The sequence below is a fragment of the Bos taurus genome, chromosome 1 (assembly GCF_002263795.3).
Source record: "Bos taurus isolate L1 Dominette 01449 registration number 42190680 breed Hereford chromosome 1, ARS-UCD2.0, whole genome shotgun sequence".
NCBI lineage: Eukaryota > Metazoa > Chordata > Mammalia > Artiodactyla > Bovidae > Bos > Bos taurus.
In genome coordinates this window covers 71863660-71873390 of record NC_037328.1, presented here as the reverse complement: position 1 = coordinate 71873390, position 9731 = coordinate 71863660, and the positions used below count along the sequence as shown (strand labels likewise).

Below are 9731 nucleotides of genomic sequence, written 5' to 3'. Positions count from 1 at the left end.
CCTGGGCATCATTTCAGATAAGCAAAACATCATTCATCCAGATGCCTTCCTCTTTCTTTCATGAAGCTCCTTCCGTGTCGTTTTGTTGCTATCCACAAAGGACATCTGAAAATCGGGCTCCTCGCTCCCTTCTGTCGTTTTTCTGTAATTGCTTTCTTCATGCATTGCTGTATTTGCTTTGAGACACAGTAATAACTCGGAGGCACCTAGAGGATTCTTTAAAATGTTTGGAAATCTACACAAAAGATTATGGAGACTCTCAGATAACTGTTTTCTCCCCCCACCCCATTCCTCTCCCTGGGTGACTGGCACACTCCTGCTTTTTCACCCTCTGCCTGTGCCCCCTAGAGCCTCCCCCTGGTTGGTATCATGGCCAGTTCCCTTCCTTGAGCTCCTGACTCACATGTTCATCTTCCTTGAGGATCGGCCTAGATGACCCCCAGGCCCTCAGACTCCCCTCTGAACTCATTGTCTTCACTCCCAAGCCTGCTTCTCAGCCTGTTTGCCCCCTTGGGTGATGGTGTCTCTACCAAGCGGTCATCCAAACCGGAAGCCTGAGAGCCAGTGTGCACGTGAGGTGACTGAGTTCTGGCAGCTACTCTTTAATGTCTTTGAAGTCTATTCTGTCCATCTGCTTTCCAAGTATATTCTAAATAGTCTCCTAACTCATCTCTCTTATAGCAGTCCTGTTTCTCCAATCCATTTTCTACACCACCAAAACAATGTTCTACTATGCCACTCTGATCATCAGGGTATTTTAGGATTCTTTCAGGAGCTCCCTCATGCCTTCAAAGTAAAATCTCAATTCCTTACTTAGCAGGACTTTGTTTCCATTGCTATTACTCCCTTCCACTCCCCAAGCAGAATACTCCCGAACTCCTGTGCCCTCACACCTCTGGGCTTCTGCCTGGGCATCCTTCTGTATAGGACCTTCTCTCTCCTGACCTGACCCCTTTCTCCTGATGCCTTCAGTCCAGGCACCCTCCCTCTCAGGAATCCTTCCTGCTCCCACCCCCAGCCCCTCACAGCAGCCTCTGTACATTGTCAGAGCACTCATCACCAGCTACTCTGGGAGCTCCTGAAAGGTAGGAATTGTGTCTTGTCTATCTTGTCCTAGAGCCTGGCAGTGTGTCTATCTCAGAGGAGGTGCTCATTAAATATTTGCTGCCAAATAAGACGTTGGAGAACCCGAGGATGACATGGTCACTTCCTCCCAAGATTTCTGTCACTTCTACATCAATTTTTTGTGTTGGTGAAACTTTAATACCAGTTTAGGCCAATAAAATCAGTTCCCTTAATTTTTTTCCTCTGGGAATATTACTATATTTCATTTATCCATTATTGGTATTAATCACTAATTAATTAATATTAGCCATTAATAGTATTAATTCATTTAGCCATCCATTAATCAGTCACTTCATTGAGCAAATATGCAAAACCTCCTCTATGCCAGCCCTTGTGTTAAGCATTAGGGATAGGAAGCTAAGTGAGGTGGAGCGTAGCCTCTGTCCTCAAGGAGTTAACAGTCCAGTGGTGAAGACAGATATGCAGACATATCATGACAATAGCTCTGAGTCATGTGGATCTTAGTCTCCCCACCAGGGATTGGACCTGCATCCTTGGCATTGCAAGACAGATTCTTAACCTATGGACCACCAGGAAAGTCCCAGAAGTCTTTAAATAGCAAGATCCATCTTACTCTGAACTTTCCTGAATTAAAACTTAAAGCAGACACGGAAGTTTACTTTCTGGGCCTAGAAAAAGAACATGATAAAAATGATACCCACACCAACTCTCTTGCCATGTATCCTGGGATTCTCATTTTGCCTAGGATCCTATTTATTGCAGAGCCTTGCTTGTGAACACAAGGCCAGTAGATGGAAGAGACCTTTTCTATAGTGCTAACTGAGACAGGCATGCCCTGGGCAAGGAAGGGTTAACCTGGGAGTCAGGGCCTAGTGGTGGAAAGGTTCAGAGCAGGGCTTAGAGCCACCTTTACATTCTGGGTCTACCTTTTGAGCCTGAGAGGCAGGGCTTCTCTCACTTCCCAGCTCAGCTCTCCTTTGTATCCCTGGATCTTAATCTCTGTGTTCCTCCCTTCGGACTGGTAACCTGAACTTGTTCTCCAATCACTAGTGGGATATAGTGTTAGGGACTTCAGGGACAGCAACTGGGGTTTGGAATAGCCACCGTGGGGAAGGGGACCCAAGACCAACTCATAAGCCTCATTATTCTTCCATTTCTCTCAGGATCTCCAGTTTTTCTGGGGCTGACGGGTCATGCAGGGTAGATTTCACAAGGGGAGCTCACACCTCACCCATTCCTCATGAGCAGAGAGGGCTTGCCAGACGAGTGGGCCAAAGCAAGTCCATTTCCCAGTGGGACATCATCTCTCTGTTCGGGGCCCTCTCAGAGGTGGGCAAGATCTAAGACAACACTCCAAACTGGTTGTGTTTCCTCTAACTTTCATACCAGTCCTGATCAAAGTGGGGCAGTGGCTGTTTTGCCTATTGCATTTCAGTTAAGGTGATGACTTTGATTGGAATCACAGGTGGGAAAGTTCAAGGTTTAGATAGTGAAAAGCATCCTCTGAGCAAAGATTCCTTCTGCCTGGGAGATGCATGAACCTTTATCCAGGTGCCAACCTTTTCATCCCGCTGAAGATAGGAGGTGGCTGTCATTTCATTTGCAGGTAAGAGCGGAGAGCAGTGTGTAGCAGGCCCTTCGGTTTTCCAGTGACTCAGCCTGTGACCTTTTAGGAGAGATCTCAGAGAAAGCGGAGGTGGAAAACAGGAGCTTGCTTTTCCAGGGCTCAAGTGGTGGTTGCTGCTGCCGCTTGTTTTAAAAAGCAGGTGTACAGAGTTGAATTAATCTGACTTGTTTCATGGAGCTGTGGAGCCAGCCTAGATCATTGGTCCTGGGAAGACCCCTCTCTAGAATTCACTTCCTTGTTCCTTTTACTCCCCATCCCACAATCCCATTCCCCTCTGTCACCCGTGGTGATTCTTAAGTATTTAGTATGTATCCTTTTGTTTGCTTTCATACAAACAGTATTTGCTTGCAGTATTTAGTGTTTTTTTTTTTTTAAATACAGTTGATTTACAATATTGTGTTAGTTTCTGGTGTACAGCAAAGTCATTCAGTTACACACACATACACACACACATATTCTTTTTCAGATTCTCTTCCATTATAGTTTATTACAAGATATTGGGTATAGTTCCCTGTGTTTGCAATATTTTTAATTTACGTTAATATTCCTTCATTATATCTCTTTTCTTTGTTCTTCCCCTGCCCCATTCTTTTCATTGTTCTCCAGATCCATCCATGCTTCTGTGTGTATATCTGATCATTTGCTACAATCTTACCGTATAGAATTCCCAGGTATGTACTCTCTGTATTTGATTTCTCAACTCAGTGGTAAAAAGTCAGGTAGCCCCCAACTCCCACCACAAATAACCATGCAGAAAACACAAGTATCCTTATGGAATTATGTAAGGATTTCTTGGGATATATAACTAGAGGAGGAATTGCTAGTATGCAACACTGAATTTGACTCATAATGCCAGAATATTCCTGAGAATGTTTGCTGATGCATTTTTCTGATGTTCATCTTCTCACCAGCAGTCCATAAGAGCTGTCACACCCCATATCCCTGCCAACACTTGGCACTACACTTCCTTCTAAATTTTGCTAAGGAATGCAGTGATAGCTCTTTGATGTTTTAATTTGCATTTTTCATATTACTAATGTTTTTGAGTCTTCCTTGATATCTGCCATTGTGGATATATAGTATACTGTTAAGATTCCTGTCCTAAGACCAAGGCCCTTGTTAACCCAGCTGCCGGAAGTGCTGGCTGCTTATGGCTCACAGATGAACCCTCCCCAGCAATTATCCTCAGGCAGAGAAAGCTGCTTCACCTTGGGCTGTGAACTCTCCTTGAGGATGGCATCCATTCAATGACTAGTCATTGAAGAGAGATAAAGCCTGGTCCCTTTGCTAAGTCCAAGACCTCTCTGAAGAGAGACCCTAGTTTCCACATTCCCCTGTGGGGTCAGTCTAATCTGAACTGCAACACAGTTCAGATTCTTGGTTCCACCCACTGCTGTTTACTTCATTCCCTCACCACTTCCAAACAAACCTGCTCAAAACTCTCCATCTCAGATTCTGCTTCCAGGAAGACTGACCTACACCAACTTGCTAATTCTTTTGAGTTTCATCCTCTGTACAATGTCTGTTTATATCCTTTCCCCATTTTCTATTGCAGTCATAAATGTTCAAGATGTTTGCATGTTCTTTGTATCAATTCCCCATTGGTTTTAGATGTTACACATATCTTCTTTTTTTTAAATCAGTGTTTTAACTTTGTTCATGGAATCTTTTTTTTTTTTTTCAAATCAAGAGTTTTTATTGTCTCTTTAAAACATCACAACTGAGTCCATAGAACCATCTGCTATCTTGTTGTTTCTGCAGCAGGATCACTGAGATCTTATTCATCAGCCTGCTGAACTGTTCCTTTTTCAGAAACATAGATACCATCCAAAAATTTTCTGATATCCTTGTTTTTAACTGTGGTGGCTTGCTGAATCAAAGCAGCTGAATTTGACACAAGTTCAATGTCATTTCCTTCAAGAATCAACTCATCTTTCTGGGCTTGAGATACTGAACAGGCAACCCCTGGCCTCATTCGAACCCTGCGTATATATGTTTCACCCAAAAAATTTCGGATTTCTGCAAGAGAACCATTCTCCTGAATAACAACGTTGATGGGGAAGTGGGCATACACCGACCTCATCTTGTAATGGAAACCCAGTGTAACACCCTTGATCATGTTCTGTACATGACTACAGATTGTGCGAACAGTGGCCAATTCCTTTCTGTTTCCCCACCAGTTGTCAACACGGAGCCTCTTTTTCTTTCCAAGGAGACTGAGTTCTACATTGATGTGATTGAAGTCCCTCCGCAGGGTGCCTCTGGGGCCCTTCACAATAACTGTCCGTCCCTTCAAGTTAATGTCGACATTTTCTGGGATGTCGACAGTCTGGTTGCTGAGAATGGTCTTCATTCTCGCAGTAGATGCGGCAAAGAGCTGTTCATGGAATCTTTTGCTGATTAGAAATCCTTAATTGTGATGTAATCAAATTCATAAAATTTTGCCTATGGCTATGCTTTTGAAGGAGAAGGCAATGGCACCCCACTCCAGTACTCTTGCCTGGAAAATCCCATGGACGGAGGAGCCTGGTGGGCTGCAGTCCATGGGGTTGCAAAGAGTTGGACACGACTGAGCATCTTCACTTTCATGCATTGGGGAAGGAAATGGCAACCCACTCCAGTGTTCTTGCCTGGAGAATCCCAGGGACAGAGGAGCCTGGTGGGCTGCCGTCTATGGAGGACTCTGTGTCCGCACAGAGTCAGACACGACTGAAGCGACTTAGCAGCAGCAGCAGCAGCATGCTTTTGAAATTTCATCTTAAAAGAGCCCTCCTGAATCACAAAGATATTTTCCTGCACTTAATCCTACTAATTTTTTCCTACTACTTTTCTTTAACTTTTTACACGTATGTCTCTATACCACCCAGAGCCCTCTTTTGTATGTGGCATTAAGTAGAGACTCATATTTCTTTTTCTCCATATAGTAAGCCACTTTCCCAAATGGCATTTACTAAACAATCTATCCTTTCCCCAATTTGTGGTAGCACCTTCATCTTATATTAAATTCTGACCTATATGTGAGTCTGTGTCTGAGCTCTCTATTCTGTTTTGTTGGCGTATTTGTACATTTTTAATTACTGTTTTTATCATGATGGCTTTACGTGTCTTGATGTCAGAGAAGGTAAGAGCACTCTTCACTCTGCTTTTTAAAAGTTGGCTTAAAAAAAAAAAAAGTTGGCTTAGCTGTGATTCTGTGACTAATTGGAGTGTTAACATATACCTGCATAATTTTGAACAAGTTTAGCTTAAGTGTTTTGGACTTTATATGTTGTTTAGATTAGATTAGATTGTTTAGATTAGAAGCCCTTAGTTCATCCGGCAGCAATGGGTCTGCTAGCCAGCAGGCTGGAATGAGGATTTGCGTCATCAGTGGTGCACATACAGAAGCACAGGGGAGAAACGTTAGGAAGAAGTCAAGCCAAGAGATGCTATCTGGCCTGCACTGGGTGCTAGAAAGCCCTGACAATTCTCTGCAAAGTGGAATCCAATCTGATCCAAGAGAAACATTCAAAGGCTCAGCGATCTTAATGAGCCTGGGAACTTAATCAGAAGCAGTAATGAATGATATTAACAATACTATCCTGCCAGAGAAAGCCCTATCTGGATGCTGGGTTGCTTGGCCTGTGCTCCTGAGCATTGCAAGACTCTGTAAAAAGGTTAGTTCATTGCTGCCTTGTCTCTCTGCTGCTCCTGCAGCTCTTCAAACCCACTGTTACCCAAAGCTCAGCTTTGAGGCACGTAACGTTCTTGTTTTGTGATAATGAGGAGACTGTGAACAGGCTGTAGTTAGTCAGCCATGGTGTGAAGATGACGTGTGCTCCAGTGCTGGAAGTGCTTACAGGTTCAGACACGTCAGGGCTGATGGGGGATGAGATGACTCACCGCTGAAACCTTGAAAACCAAGTTCAAGGAGAGGGCCAAGGCTTTCCAAATGTAGACATGCTCTTGGATGGAGCTGAGGGTACGCTGTGAACTTCTGTTTTCTCCTTGCCAAGAACTTTAAGGCCGAGAGTATCACCTCTGTTGGGTCCAGTGTGTCCACCTGCTTCGCGTGGACCAAATTCTGCTGGGTGTCTGCATCTTTCCTTTCTCCTTCATGCTGTTTTCATCATCTGCTGCCATATGAGGCTCAGACCCCTTCCTGTTTGTCAAGCTCTTACTTCTAAGTTCAGAGTCTTTGATAACAGGCATTTTCTTTCTTTTTTATAAAATTTATTTATTTTAGTTGGAGGCTAATTACTTTACAATATTGTAGTGGTTTTTGCCATACATTGACATGAATCCACCATGGGTATACATGTGTTCCCCATCCTGAACCCCCCTCCCACCTCCCTCCCCCTCCCATCCCTCTGGATCATCCCAGTGCACCAGCCCTGAGCACCTGTCTCATGCATTGAACCTGGACTGGCGATCTGTTTCACATATGATAATATACATGTTTCAATGCTATTCTCTCAGATCACCACCCCCCTCGCCTTTTCCCACAGAGTCCAAAAGACTGCTCTATACATCCGTGTCTCTTTTGCTGTCTTGCATATAGGGTTATCATTACCATCTTTCTAAATTCCATATATATGCATTAGTATACTGTATTGGTGTTTTTCTTTCTGGCTTACTTCACTCTGTATAATAGGCTCCAATTTCATCCACCTCATTAGAACTGATTCAAATGTATTCTTTTTAATGGCTGAGTTTACTCCATGTGTATATGTACCACAGCTTTCATATCTATTCGTCTGTTGATGGACATCTAGGTTGCTTCCATGTCCTGGCTATTATAAACAGTGCTGTGATGAACACTGCGGTACACGTGTCTCTTTCAATTCTGGTTTCCTCCGTGTGTATGCCCAGCAGTGGGATTGCTGGGTCATATGGCAATTCTATTTCCAGTATTTTAAGGAATCTCCACATTGTTCTCCATAGTGGCTGTACTAATTTACATTCCCACCAACAGTGTAAGAGGGTTCCCTTTTCTCCACACCCTCTCCAGCATTTATTGCTTGTAGACTTTTGGATCACAGCCACTCTGACTGGCGTGAAATGGTACCTCATTGTGGTTTTGATTTGCATTTCTCTGAAAATGAGTGACGTTGAGCATCTTTTCATGTGTTTGTTAGCCATCTGTATGGCTTCTTTGGAGAAATGTCTGTTTAGTTCTTTGGCCCATTTTTTGATTGAGTCAGAGAACAGGCATTTTCAACTGATCTGTATGGATTGTGTTTTTTCCCCTGAGGGGCTCTACAAAATCCTGGTTTGGGGCTACACATGTTTAGCTCAAGAATGGCCCACAAGTCTGATTGCTTGGCCCTGTGGCTCTCTCTACCTAACCTGAGTGTGTCTGCCTCTCCTGGACACACGCTAGATCCTGTACTGTGACAGGGTGTGGTCTACATCATCTGCTCCCTTTGGATAAGGGTCAAATCCTGATTGGGGCCCAAGAAGGCCTAGAAAGTGCCCTCATTTGACCCTTGTAGCTTTGCTGAACCCCAGAAGGCTGGAGTTTAATGGCCTTACTGTAACAGGAATGTGTAGGGCCACTCTGAGGAGAAGGCCTTAATCTCTCCTCTTCATTCCCTTCTCTTTCTTTTGCTCTGGGTATATGATGGGATCTCAAGGAAGCTCATTAACTAGCCTCCTATTTCCTTTAGGTCTTCTTTAAATGTAATGGCCAATACTTGGAGCCTCTATTAGCTGCTTCAGAGACCAACTGCTGTGTCTTAAACAAAGACAACTTGGCTGAAGGCCTTTTAATGTACTTTTGGGGTCCTTGCAATGAGGGATATCAGAGGGCTTTATCCAGTGTTAGACTGCCTGGAGTGCTAGGAGCTAGGAAAGGGACTGGGGATGGCTTTTTTTTTTTTTTTTCCAGAATCAGTGAGAAAAGGGAGGAGACTGTGCCACCTTTTAAGATTCTCAGTGCAGTTATCTAGGAAGCATCTATTGACTCAGCTCATAGGTAGGTAAATATTCACAGAAGGAGATACCTCAGTGGTAGAGATCAAGTTGTTGACTATCCCAGTGGAAAATGAGATGATCCATTCTGTACCACCATCCTCTTACCCCATCAATTCTAAACTTTTAGAAAGAAAGGAGTACAGCCCAGCCCACAGGTAGCCCACTGGAGAGGATACTGTGCTGACTGTGCTCACACAATCTGCCCTGGTGCCAGTCAGATGCTGACCAGGTCTAGCAGGATGGCAATGACTTCGTTCAGGGCTATTGAGGATCTTACTGGAATGGATAGCCTTCCCCTTCTCCAGGGGATCTTCCCAACCCAGGAATCGAACCAGGGTCTCCTACATTGCTGCTGCTGCTGGTGGTGCTAAGTCGCTTCAGTCGTGTCCCACTCTGTGCGACCACATAGACAGCAGCCCACCAGGCTCCCCCATCCCTGGGATTCTCCAGGCAAGAACACTGGAGTGGGTTGCCATTTCCTTCTCCAATGCATGAAAGTGAAGAGTGAAAGTGAAGTCGCTCAGTTGTATCTTACTCTTAGTAACCCCATGGACTGCACCTACCAGGCTCCTGCATCCATGGGATTTTTCAGGCAAGAGTACTGGAGTGGGGTGCCATTGCCTTTTCCGCTCCTTCGTTGCAGGCTAATTCTTTACCAACTGAGCTATCAGGGAAACCCCTCTATACCTCTTAAAGCCTATGCTTGTCCACATGTCTAATTAGAACTAGAGAATACATAGCCCAACTCTAAAGGGCTACTGCTGCTGCTGCTGCTGCTAAGTCGCTTCAGTTGTGTCCGACTCTGTGCGACCCCATAGACGGCAGCCCACTACGAGTTCACCAAATCTTTAGGCAAAGATGCTTCTTAGAAAAAATGAGCAGTTGCATCCCACAAACTGACTTTCCTATGTTTGGTTTCTCCCAAGAATATTAGATATAACTTTTCACATGTAGTAAGCTTCAGAGCAGATCATGTGGTCACAGACTTCTTGGTTTGGGCTCAAAAGTTGGCCTACCTGTCCCTGAGGGGACCTCTGAATATTAGGCTATATGAAACCACTCT

General features: G+C 44.3%; 1 pseudogene; it reads right to left on the bottom strand.

Annotated features, from left to right (window-relative positions):
• Positions 1 to 4459: 4459 nt before the first annotated feature.
• LOC507784 (60S ribosomal protein L9 pseudogene) lies at positions 4460 to 5088 on the bottom strand (annotated as a pseudogene).
• Between the last annotated feature and the right edge of the window lie 4643 nt (positions 5089 to 9731).